Genomic DNA, 10,989 nt, shown 5'->3' with positions numbered 1-10,989 from the left:
AGATCAAATCAAACTTAAACTTGCTAATAACAATAATCAAGATCTATGCTTGAGAATTACCACTAGCACAATGTTGATCCAAAGATTCATAAATATATGCACAATACCATGAAAATGCTCACTACAAAGAGAGTCAACATTTTTAACAATTTAAATTTGGAAAGAAGAGAACTCAAATAGCATTTCCTTTATTTTCTTGCACCAAGAACCTAAGAGGAATTTTTTATTACAAAGATAAAATTTGTACACTCTTTCCAAATATTATCTTATCACCAAAATTCTAACCTAAGTCTTCTCCTATTCAAAAGTCCCCTTACAAAGCCAAAAATGACTCCTTATATAGACATGAAGGTTGGGAACTACTCCTTCGTGGTTAATAACTACCTTCAAAATACTTGTTTTAGGAGAGGTTAATTAACCTCTACAAAATTAACCAAGTATGACTTGAAACTTAGACCTTCCACCTTTCAAGAAGAAGATTGAATAATCAATCCTTCTTGATCTTCTTTTGATATTTGAATGATTTATTCAAGTTACATCACTTTATTAATGAACACACATCCTTCTTTTCATGAAATGATGAGGAACATGAGGCATATACATGCCCATCAGATGATGACTTTATGTTCACCATGTCTCCAATTTGTATCTATATCTACCACGTGCATTTGCTTGAAATTTTGAGTATATATATATATATATATGACTGTAGACTATATTGATGTTTTCTCATTCAAATATTTTGCATTACTTTCCTCTTGAACCCCGCATGGCATATCTCTCATCATTTCTCCACACTTGTCAAATAAATGACATATCTCTCATCATTTCTCCACACTTGTCAAATAAATGACATACTGACTGGTTTGTGCCTCCATGTTTCTATTTCTTCCTTTGACTAGTATCTAACATACTGCAGCTTCTTATTCCCAAACTTAGTGACTTAAGATCACCTTGAGCCACGTTTCTCATTTATTTCTTTCTTGCAAGTTGGAGATAAGTCACGGACTTTCTGTCAAGCAGATCACGTGCTTTGTATATGCTTGCAACAATTCACACCCCTTGTCTTAGCTTACGTTAATGCGTGTGGGTAATGGCATGGCTCCATGACATGTTCAGTCACCTTTAAACTCATATGGAGTGGTCAAATCGTTGGTGGAACTAGATACCAACTTCCTTGTACCTCTGCGTTGAACTCAAATCGGGGAACACTTGTCTAGGATGTTTGAATACCTCTTTCAAGGTTCAACATCTCTATGGCATCTATATTGGAACATCTAGCTGTACTAGATTGCATACATGCTCTGTCTTCTCTAAAGAATGTTGTTCTTTTATCAATCCTTTTCACATGGGGTGTCTAAGCATTACAAATGCCCTTCCTTCAATCTGTCCAAGTCATGGGGAATCAATCACCTAACACCATTGAATTTGTGGTGGGTTGAAGATATGGAGTAGTCTGTCAAAGTGTATCATTACTCATGCTATGTCAATGTCCAAAGCAACCCATAAACGTTAGAACCCATACTTCACCGCAAGAATGGTTGATTAAATTCTTAAAACCTTGTAATCTCTTCGTAGATCAGACGCGAGGCTTGGATCATGAAGAATGGTCTCAAATATATTTCCATTTTTGCACATCCTCTGTAACTCTAAACATTTCATAAAAATGAGAGCAATCTCTCAAATACTTCACGTACAACATCTGATGATTGGAACCTACACGTGTATATGACTAGTGATGGATTAGCATCCATTCTCATTGCCACCATGTTTAGAAGATACCATTCAGTCAAATAATTTCCATGTACTATCTCACGCTTGCCACTCAAATATTTGCAAACTCCTGAATCATGTTGAATGATCTCCTGTGCTTATGAAGGTGACAGGCCAGACGCTGTGAATAGGAAATTCTTTTCGGCATGGCATCTATTCTATCCCCGAACATCGTCCTGAGGAACTCTTCACTTGATGCTTGGGAAAGCTACCTCCTTTCTCATAACACTTTAAGCTAGCGGTACCTTTGACACAATCGGATTGACGATCTTGGGAGTGGGCATAGTATGCTATGATCACCATACGATATGCATTTTCCCATCATACTAGTACTCCCTCAGAATTACGCATACCACATCGAGGATACCAGCCTCATATCCAGTGCTATCACCACCTTTATGCAATACAAATTTCATTATAATGCTTGTGCTAAGTGACATGCTACTCATGATTTGTGAGTCTACCTGAGCTTTTCATGAATTCACGAACACCCCACATGCCTTGAATTTGATGGTTGTACATGACTTCATATTATCCAATGGGATATTTCTGATGCTAGCTTGGGAGGCATTCCGTCAAATAGATTGCATGTCTGGTCTTTGGTATACGTTTATGCAATATGTTGTAGCTTCTCATCTTCAAACCATTGATTTCATCTTTTTGTGTTGGATATGCATTTTTCATTCCACACATGCCTAGAGATGATTTGAACCTTTCAATTTTTAACCTTTATCAACTAAATAAAGAGGTTAATAACCATCTCAGAAACATGTGTTTTGGACCCCAAACCTTAACCTTTTCGAATGAAAGGTTAAGGTTAATGGTTCGGAATACGTGTTTTGAAAATTTATCTTAACCTTTTTTATATGGAGAGGTTAAGATTTCAAATGGAAACACATGTTTTGGATCTCGAACCTTAACCTTTCTAAAGGTTAATGGTTAATGATTGAGTGAAAAATACGTATTTTGGTGCTCTTCATTAACTTGGCATAATTTGAGACTTGGATGGTGGAATTTGGAAATTCAAAGTGCAGGGTGGAGCTAGTGATTAGCCGAAAGATTTGAAATCATGAGACTACCAAGACTTGGATAAGTCTTCGAACACTTTAAAGATTGAATTTTTATATCCTCTTGCACATTTTGATTGAATATTTTTGATGTAGCACACCGATCTCAACTCACAAAAAACTTACTAAGTTCATAACAAAACCCAATATAGATTCAAATTCTGAATTATTCATTACTAAAAAATTGCTTCTACATGGATCTCTAACTCCATTAAATAACAACCGACTCAAAAAAAAGAGAAAATAGAAAATTTTCAAATTTGGCAAATTTTGACAACTGAAAAAATATGCCATTTTTTGTCACTTCTGAAAAAACCTCTGAAAGCAATTTTGAAGTTTCCTATCTACCCTTTAAACCATAAAGGTGAATTGCCAACTAATCTCCGAAATTTAGAAAGAAATTTCGAAGTTATTACAAAGCAGAAAAATAAAAATAAAACACCTAAGATATTTTAAAACTGAAATTCGGAGGTTAAGATGGAATTTCTGGCTCTCAAAAAATAAATCGAAATGGACCCAACAAAGTTGGTTGAGTTGGAATCCACCTCAACTATGGATTTTGAAAAAAACTCAGAAAAATCTAATAAAACTCAGATCCGAGTCAAAAGTTATGACTCTCCGAACTCCCTGCATCAATTTTGAAATTTGGGTATGATAAATACCAAGGCAACAAACTATATGTCATTTATTTCCTTTAGTTGTCAACAATTTAATCAACCCTAACTATAAATTATGTGTATATCTTTCTTGCCAACAATTTCATCAAACTAAGTAAACTAAGTAGAAATCATTGTTACCTACTGAAATTTTCTAAGATCATCTTCATTCTATTCTTAATTAAATGAATTTATAGACTTCATTATGCCAACTATTTTGATTAGATAAGCATAAAAGAGCTTGAACCCAGTAGAGAGCAACCATCAAAGCAAAGACGAAAAAATCTCATTAGAAGTGAGATTGGAAAGATAGAGAGCTTTTGATTGGAGGTAGGAACTAGCAAAAAACAAGGTTCTTGACCTTCAATTAGCTTTCACCAATTCCAAAAGAGTAAGGGGAGAAGGAGAAGGAACTTTCCTCTTACAAACAAAAGTCCATGTGATACTATCATCCACAACCCCATTACAATGGGAGACAAGTGGTGATTAGTCGTTGGGGGATCAACATCAGCTGAAGAGGGAACAACATTACATGATGAAAGACACTCCTCAATCATGGAAGACCAAAGCTATGTGGGATCACCCATAGTAACTTGGGTCAAACATGAATCGGGAGGAAAAGGAGCCACAAAACGGACTTTGGGGCATGACTAAGCCACATTGAGGCAAGACTTTCCTCAAGCCCTAAAAGGAACAAGACTTAGAAGATGAAGGAACCTAAACGGTCAAGTGATCTTCCTACACATTCTTCCAACGTGTAGCTTTTCCTTTCCAACACAAAAGAGAGTAGTCTGAAATCAAATAACCTAATGACCATTAACCCCATTTTCTAATACAATAATAATATTATATAAATTGTGATTTACCTTTTCACTCAAAAGTTATGTTCTTTTCTAATGCTAATCTCATTTTTGCAATCCTTTTCATTCAGTTTTCTAATTACCATAGTTGTATGCCAATAACAATGTATTAAATTTTATAAAATTAGATTTATCTATATAAATTTTAATATTTTGTTTATAAAACAAAACTGAAATAAAAAATAAGAGTTCACAAACATACTAACTCTCCAAAAAGGAAAGGTATATCAAACAGCATTAGAAATGTTTAACCATAAATTAAAAAATATACACGTTATAGAAATATCAATGGAAAATATGGTGCACATGATTTAATCACAAATGACAATCCTGACATGGGCACAAAATAAAACAATTATTCAGACAAAAGAATCATAGAAAATGACAAGGATTAAAGTAAAGAACTACTATAGGTCCTTTCCTCATCAACTCCAAGCGTTGGATGATTGTATGACAAGGATTGAAGTAATGAACTACAATAGGTCCTTTCCTCATCATCTCCAAGCATTGGATGATTGTACACCCTCGAATGTCCAGCTGGCCAAACATCTTTCTATTTCTTTAGATTTACTCATTTTCCCTGCTCGTCTTCCTGAATCTTCTTATCGTCTTACCATTTCTTTCCTTCTTTTTGCTTTTTCCAGTTCTTCAAAACTTCCTACAGATTTTTCCTTCCAATGTGCTAAGGTTTCATTTTTCGTGACATCTCCAAGCTGTAATGGAACAGGGATTCAGCAAATTCCCCACCAGGACACATGAGAAATTATGCACGTTGCATACTATATATCTGATTTTATGATGTCAACAGCATGATGTACATCTCCAAACACACAAGAACACACTGTTCATAAACTGGAAACAAAATCTGCTTTCTTCTTTTTCACTGCAGGTCTGACAAAGTTTACCTTTCTATAGTGCAGGCCAATGTTTACAGTTTTCTTCACTTAACATCAGCAGTTATCCCCACAAGAACATTTTCCTTATTTGAATTGATGGAATCAGTTGGCATCTCTCAAAACAATTTTTCTTGCAACAGTTTTGCATATGGACTTGGTTGAAGTGCGGCAGTCAACAAATTGTCAAAGGTTCTTGATGAATATAATAGTTGTTCCATGATGAATGTTTTACAATCCAGATGCAATTGCCGACTTCTCACTATGGTGGCGCGAGAATTCTCTTGTCTCTCCCACCACTTCATTCAATACTAGTCCTGAACTCAGACTCGCGAAAATTTTCAACTTCATCACCGAAGGCAGTTTCTCCAAATTTGCATTGTTCTCTCTGTGGCTGTGGGTGTTTTCAATCTCCTATACAGAAAATGCATGTATCATTTTATGGCTTTCAATCCAACTACATCCAGGTAGCTTTGTAATTCCACTATCTTTCATCAACCTCCTTACATTTTGAACCTCCTCCCATCTGCCCACATCTGCATAGATGTTTGAAAGAAGAACATATGTTGCAGTATTTTTAGGATCCATCTCAAAAAGCACATTTGCTGTAAATAATCCTATCCCTGTGTTTTTACATGATCTACAGGCATCCAGCAGACATGTCCACAGAATGACCACAGGTTTAATTGGCATTTTGATGATAAAGTTTAGAGTTTCCTCAAGATAGCCAGCACGGCCAAGAAGGTCAACCATGCACATATAATGATCAATTGTAGGTTTAATGCAATAGGAATCACTTATGCCATTGAAGTAATTACAGCTTTCATCCACTAAACCTGCATGGCTGCAGGCAACCAACACACAAGCGAAGCTTACATGGTCAGGGTAAGTTCTAGTGTGCTTCATTAATTCAAAGAGTTCAAGTGCCTCCTTACAAAAGCCATTTTGGGCATATCCTGCAATCATGGCATTCCATGAGATGACATCTTTTTGAGGCATTTTGTGAAACAGTACATGCGCCTTGTGCATGCTTCCACATTTTGCATACATGTCTATCAGAGCATTGGCAACCACGACATCTGATGAAAATCCACTTTTAATTGTACTTTGATGGATATCCATGCCTTGTTCTATAGCTCCAATTTTGGAGCAGGCTGGAAGTACGGTTGCAAGGGTTGTCGAGGCTGGCTTTACACCTGCTAATTGCATTTTCTTGAAAGTTTCCAAGGCCTTTTCAACAAAACCATTTTGCATGTATCCCCCAATCATTGTAGTCCACGAGACCACATCTCTTTGAGGCATTCTGTCAAACACTTTATGTGCCTTGTTTATGCCTCCACATTTTGCATACATGTCTACAAGGGCATTTGCGACTACAATGTTTGACAATAATCCACTTCCGATTATCCATTGATGGAGGTCCATACCTTGCTCCACATCTCCCACTCTGGCACAGGCTGGTAAGATGCTGGCAAAGGTTGTGGAGTCTGGCTTTACACGCACTGATTTCATTTGCTTAAATGTTCCTAAGGCTCTTTCCACAAATCCATATTGTAGATATCCAGCAATCATAGTATTCCACGATACCACATTTCTCTCAGACATTTTGTCAAAGATTTCACATGCCTCGTGTATGCTTCCACATTTTGCGTACATGTCTATTAGGGCGTTCGTAATCACAATATCTGACAGAAAACCACTTTCGACTATGCTTTGATGAATGTCCTTACCCTGTTCTAAAGCTCCCATTTTGGCACATGCTGAAAGGATGCTAGCGAAGGTCCTAGAGTCTGGCTTTACACATGCCAAAAGCATTTGCTTGAATATTTCCAATGCTTTTTCAGCAAACCCATATTGTGCATATCCTGCAATAATCGCAGTCCATGAAACCACATCTCTTTGAGGTATTTCCTGGAAAAGCTTTAAAGCCTCGTCAAGAACACCACTCTGCACATATCCTGCAATCATCGCATTCCATGAGAATGCATCTCTTTGAGGCATTTTGTCAAGCACTTCACGTGCCTCTTCTATTTTCCCACATTTCGCATACATGTCTATCAGGGCATTTGCAACTAAAACATCTGATAAAAACCCACTTTTGATTACTCTTTTATGGATGTCCATACCCTGCTCTAAAGCTCCCATTTTGGCGCAGGCTGGGAGGATGCTAACAAATGTTGTAGCGTTTGGATTCAAATCTTCCAATTGCATTTGCTTATATGTTTCTAACGCCTCTTCAACAAACCCATTTTGCGCATATCCTGCAATCATTGCATTCCATGAAATTAAATCTTTTTGAGTAATTTTATCAAACAGTTCAAGTGCCTTCTGTATGCTTCCACACCGTGCATACATGTCTACCAGGGAATTTGCTACGACGACATCTGACAAAAAACCCCTTTCAATTATGCTTTGATGGATGTCCACACCCTGTTCCAAATCTCTAATTTTGGCACAGGCTGGAAGTATGGTGGCAAAGGTAAACCGATCGGGTTGAACGCCTGTTCTTTGCATTTGGTGAAAGAGTGCAAGTGCTTCTTGAGGATACCCATGTCTTCTGTAAGCTGCAATTATGGTATTCCATGAGGATGCATCTCGTTGTTTCATATCTTCAAAAATTCTTCGCGCATCCAACAAACTACCGCACTTGACATACATGTTAATAAGGTTATTCTGAAAAAATGTGCCTGTAATAAATGCAAATCCCCTCTGAGTGATGAGAGAGTGGATTTGTTTACCTTGTGAAATAGCATTTTTGGCATTGCAGGCCTGTAGATACTTTGAAGAATCTTCAGTTTGGTTGTATGTAGTAAGCAGAATGTGTAGCACCTCTTTCAATCGATGTTCTCTGCATAATGTTGTCAGACCGAGAGTGGCAAAGGATGCCCTTGGCATCCGCATTGTACTACGATTGAAGCATGGAATATGTGCATTGTTATTCAACCTGCTGCGACCGCTATGTCATACGGTTGTTTTTTCTCACTACTGGTGTCATCGGCATTCCTTTATCCCTACGAAAAAGATGTTAGTGACATCAATTTCTCAGAGAATTACATTTGTTTCACCAGACGCTGCCCTGTTTTGCAGAACGATACGAGTAAATTGGGTGAGATGGCTGCAGTTTGAATACAGATGGATGATCATAGCTGTTTTCTTTTTAAATTTTATACAAGCATATCAGTTTGTATAGATGTGTGCAATTTGTGATCATAATTTTTAATAATCTCAATAGTTAGAAGTTTATGAATGAATACAACGCTACTTCAAATAATTGCATTCATCCAAACTATTTAGGAACCCCTCTCAAAAAGAATTTCTCTCATCCTTTTAAATAAGTCAAAAAAATCTATCAAAGGATATGTCAAAACCATTCATTGTGTTAATGACATAAATTATATAAAGTCTTAAAGAGTTCACAGTTTCATTTAACACTAACCCCTCTAACTCATAAGAGTTATCACAAATTTTACTTTTGAACACCATTTTATTATTACTTTTAAAGGTATAACATCCTTCAAGCTCTACTATAATTGTCTAATTCATAACAATGTCTTATTATCAAACACAAAATCAAATGAACCTTAATAAACGTATAATGGTTCTAGACCAAACCTCTACATTTTGTAGGTTCTTAGGTTCTTGGGGTACATAAAATAGAATTCATAATCTTAGAGAATCACAATCTCAAACTAAATAATATAGAACAGGAGACCACTAGACCATCAATCTTCCCTCTCTAAGTTGGATATGTTATCTATAACACTTATTTTATTACACTTGATCTTCTGTATAATACCATGCTTGGTCACCTATATATAGGTACATGTCATGCATGTTATTCCATTCATAATCAATTAATGTTTCAAATTATTTTGCAGAAACATTTAAGTCACCATCCTAGTAGATTAATATTAGTAGTTGGTGTAGTCATTTTATTTCAACCCTATGTCCACTTGATGATGACATTGATACATGTTGATGTCGATATGTGCTAGTGGTAGATGCTAGTGTCATGTCTTGTCAACGCTCTACATGATGTAATGTTGTAATTGTGAGACAATATGTTGTGATGGTGATCACCCATGTTGACATGGATGTAAAGACATGCAAAGTTTGCTAAAGGTTGGTTGCACACCACATGTATTATTGCTTTTATATTGAGGTGTTGAAGTTGGTAAATACTCTACAAGTGTTCTCTATGTTGTTTTGTTTGTGAGATATTGATGTTGTATCGTTGGCCAAAAGTGTATTGTAAGTGTGTTAATGATCAGAGTAAATGTTAACATATAGATTAGAAGCATGAAACGAGATACATGGTAGTATGTTGCTAATGAACTTTTGAGGTATCTTTTATTAGTGAAGAATGTTGAAGTGTGTATTTGTCAAGAAGTGCTTCAAAATTTTCTTGGAAGAATGCTCTACATTCTTCCACGTTTATTGGTATGGCATTGCAGTTTGGAACATAAATTGTATGTTTTGTGTATGTTGCACTCCTAGCTTTTCAAGTGTCTAGTGTTGTCATTGATGGTTAGAAATAATGTATTATCTTGACAATTTTGATGTCTGTTAGGATTGGTTCGATAAATTCTCTACATTTGTTCGTATTTATATTTGCAGTGTTGCAATTTACAGGGAATTTTTATTTTAGTTGTGCAATATCTCAATTCAATATTGTAGTAGAGATATCATATATGTACAACCACACATATGTTTTTGGTGATATATCTCAAGGTTGTGTTCTCCCAAAATTTCTAGTTATGAAGAATTCTATACAAGAACAACTGTGAAATCTTGATCATTAAACAAAATATGATATATGTTCCAAAGAATGACATTGGATGTTTAAGGAACATCTATATTTGTTCTACATAATAGTGATTGAGTTGTCTAGTGTTGCATTGTCCTAAAGTAGGTTTGTGGGATTGTTTTTGACTGTCTAGCTGACATTTCTCTATCTTAGTTATGTCATGCTCTTGATTGAAGTGGTTATTGTGTTGAGTTGTTTATGGGGCCTGATCTTGTTGTGTAAAGATCTACATTGAGTGGTTTTATTCTGGAGATTTTTTGGTCAACTGATTATTTATGTACATGTTACTTTCTCTTTTACTTTGGAGGATTTACCAAGCATGTTTAATGTTTGTAACCACAAAGGATATTGTGTAGGAAATATTGGTCCTCTTTATTCCTTGGATAGGAGTAGTTTCACTACAATTATATTTTAGTGGCTTAATTTTAGGATTTCTCCCTTGTCCCTTAGTTTCACCAACTTAATTGTTATTTAATCTAGATGTTATATTTATGGAAGGTTGAACCAATTTCAAAGTGTGGAGTATATGTGAATTGTAGAATATGTGAGTTTAAATAAGAAGCATTGTCTGGTGAAGTATTAGAAATGAATTGATAAAGGTCACTTTAGACATAATGTCAAAAGAACCTACATTCTACGGAGAGTTTTGGGAGCAATTTGTTGGAGGCTTATTTCATTATACTTCATTTCATGCATCTTTTGTTGAGGCGGTGAGCTCCTTGAGCAAGTCCTTCTTAATCTTTCTTTAAAGAAGTGACTTACAATTTGCAATTCCTTTATATCTTTCCTCAAGGTAAGGGTCTTGGTTACACGTATAATAGTGAGGCCCTTGTAATTACACACACACACACACACACACACATATACATATACATACTATGAGTTGATTCTCACCATGGTTTTACCCTGTATGGGTTTTCAACATAAATCTAG

The 10,989-nt window shown here is 35.8% G+C and overlaps 1 pseudogene across 1 annotated transcript; it reads right to left on the bottom strand.

Annotated features, from left to right (window-relative positions):
- Positions 1 to 4,579: 4,579 nt before the first annotated feature.
- LOC149529023 (pentatricopeptide repeat-containing protein At2g13600 pseudogene) lies at positions 4,580 to 8,466 on the bottom strand (annotated as a pseudogene). The gene has a single exon (XR_016359034.1). The product of XR_016359034.1 is annotated as a pentatricopeptide repeat-containing protein At2g13600 pseudogene (transcript).
- Positions 8,467 to 10,989: the final 2,523 nt, after the last annotated feature.

This window comes from Cupressus sempervirens, chromosome 11 (genome assembly GCF_028749045.1).
Source record: "Cupressus sempervirens isolate cs-2001-9-10 chromosome 11, ASM2874904v1, whole genome shotgun sequence".
In the NCBI taxonomy this organism is placed as follows: Eukaryota; Viridiplantae; Streptophyta; class Pinopsida; order Cupressales; family Cupressaceae; genus Cupressus; species Cupressus sempervirens.
Note: the sequence above shows the minus strand (reverse complement) of the source record. Positions and strands in the feature narration are given on the sequence as shown.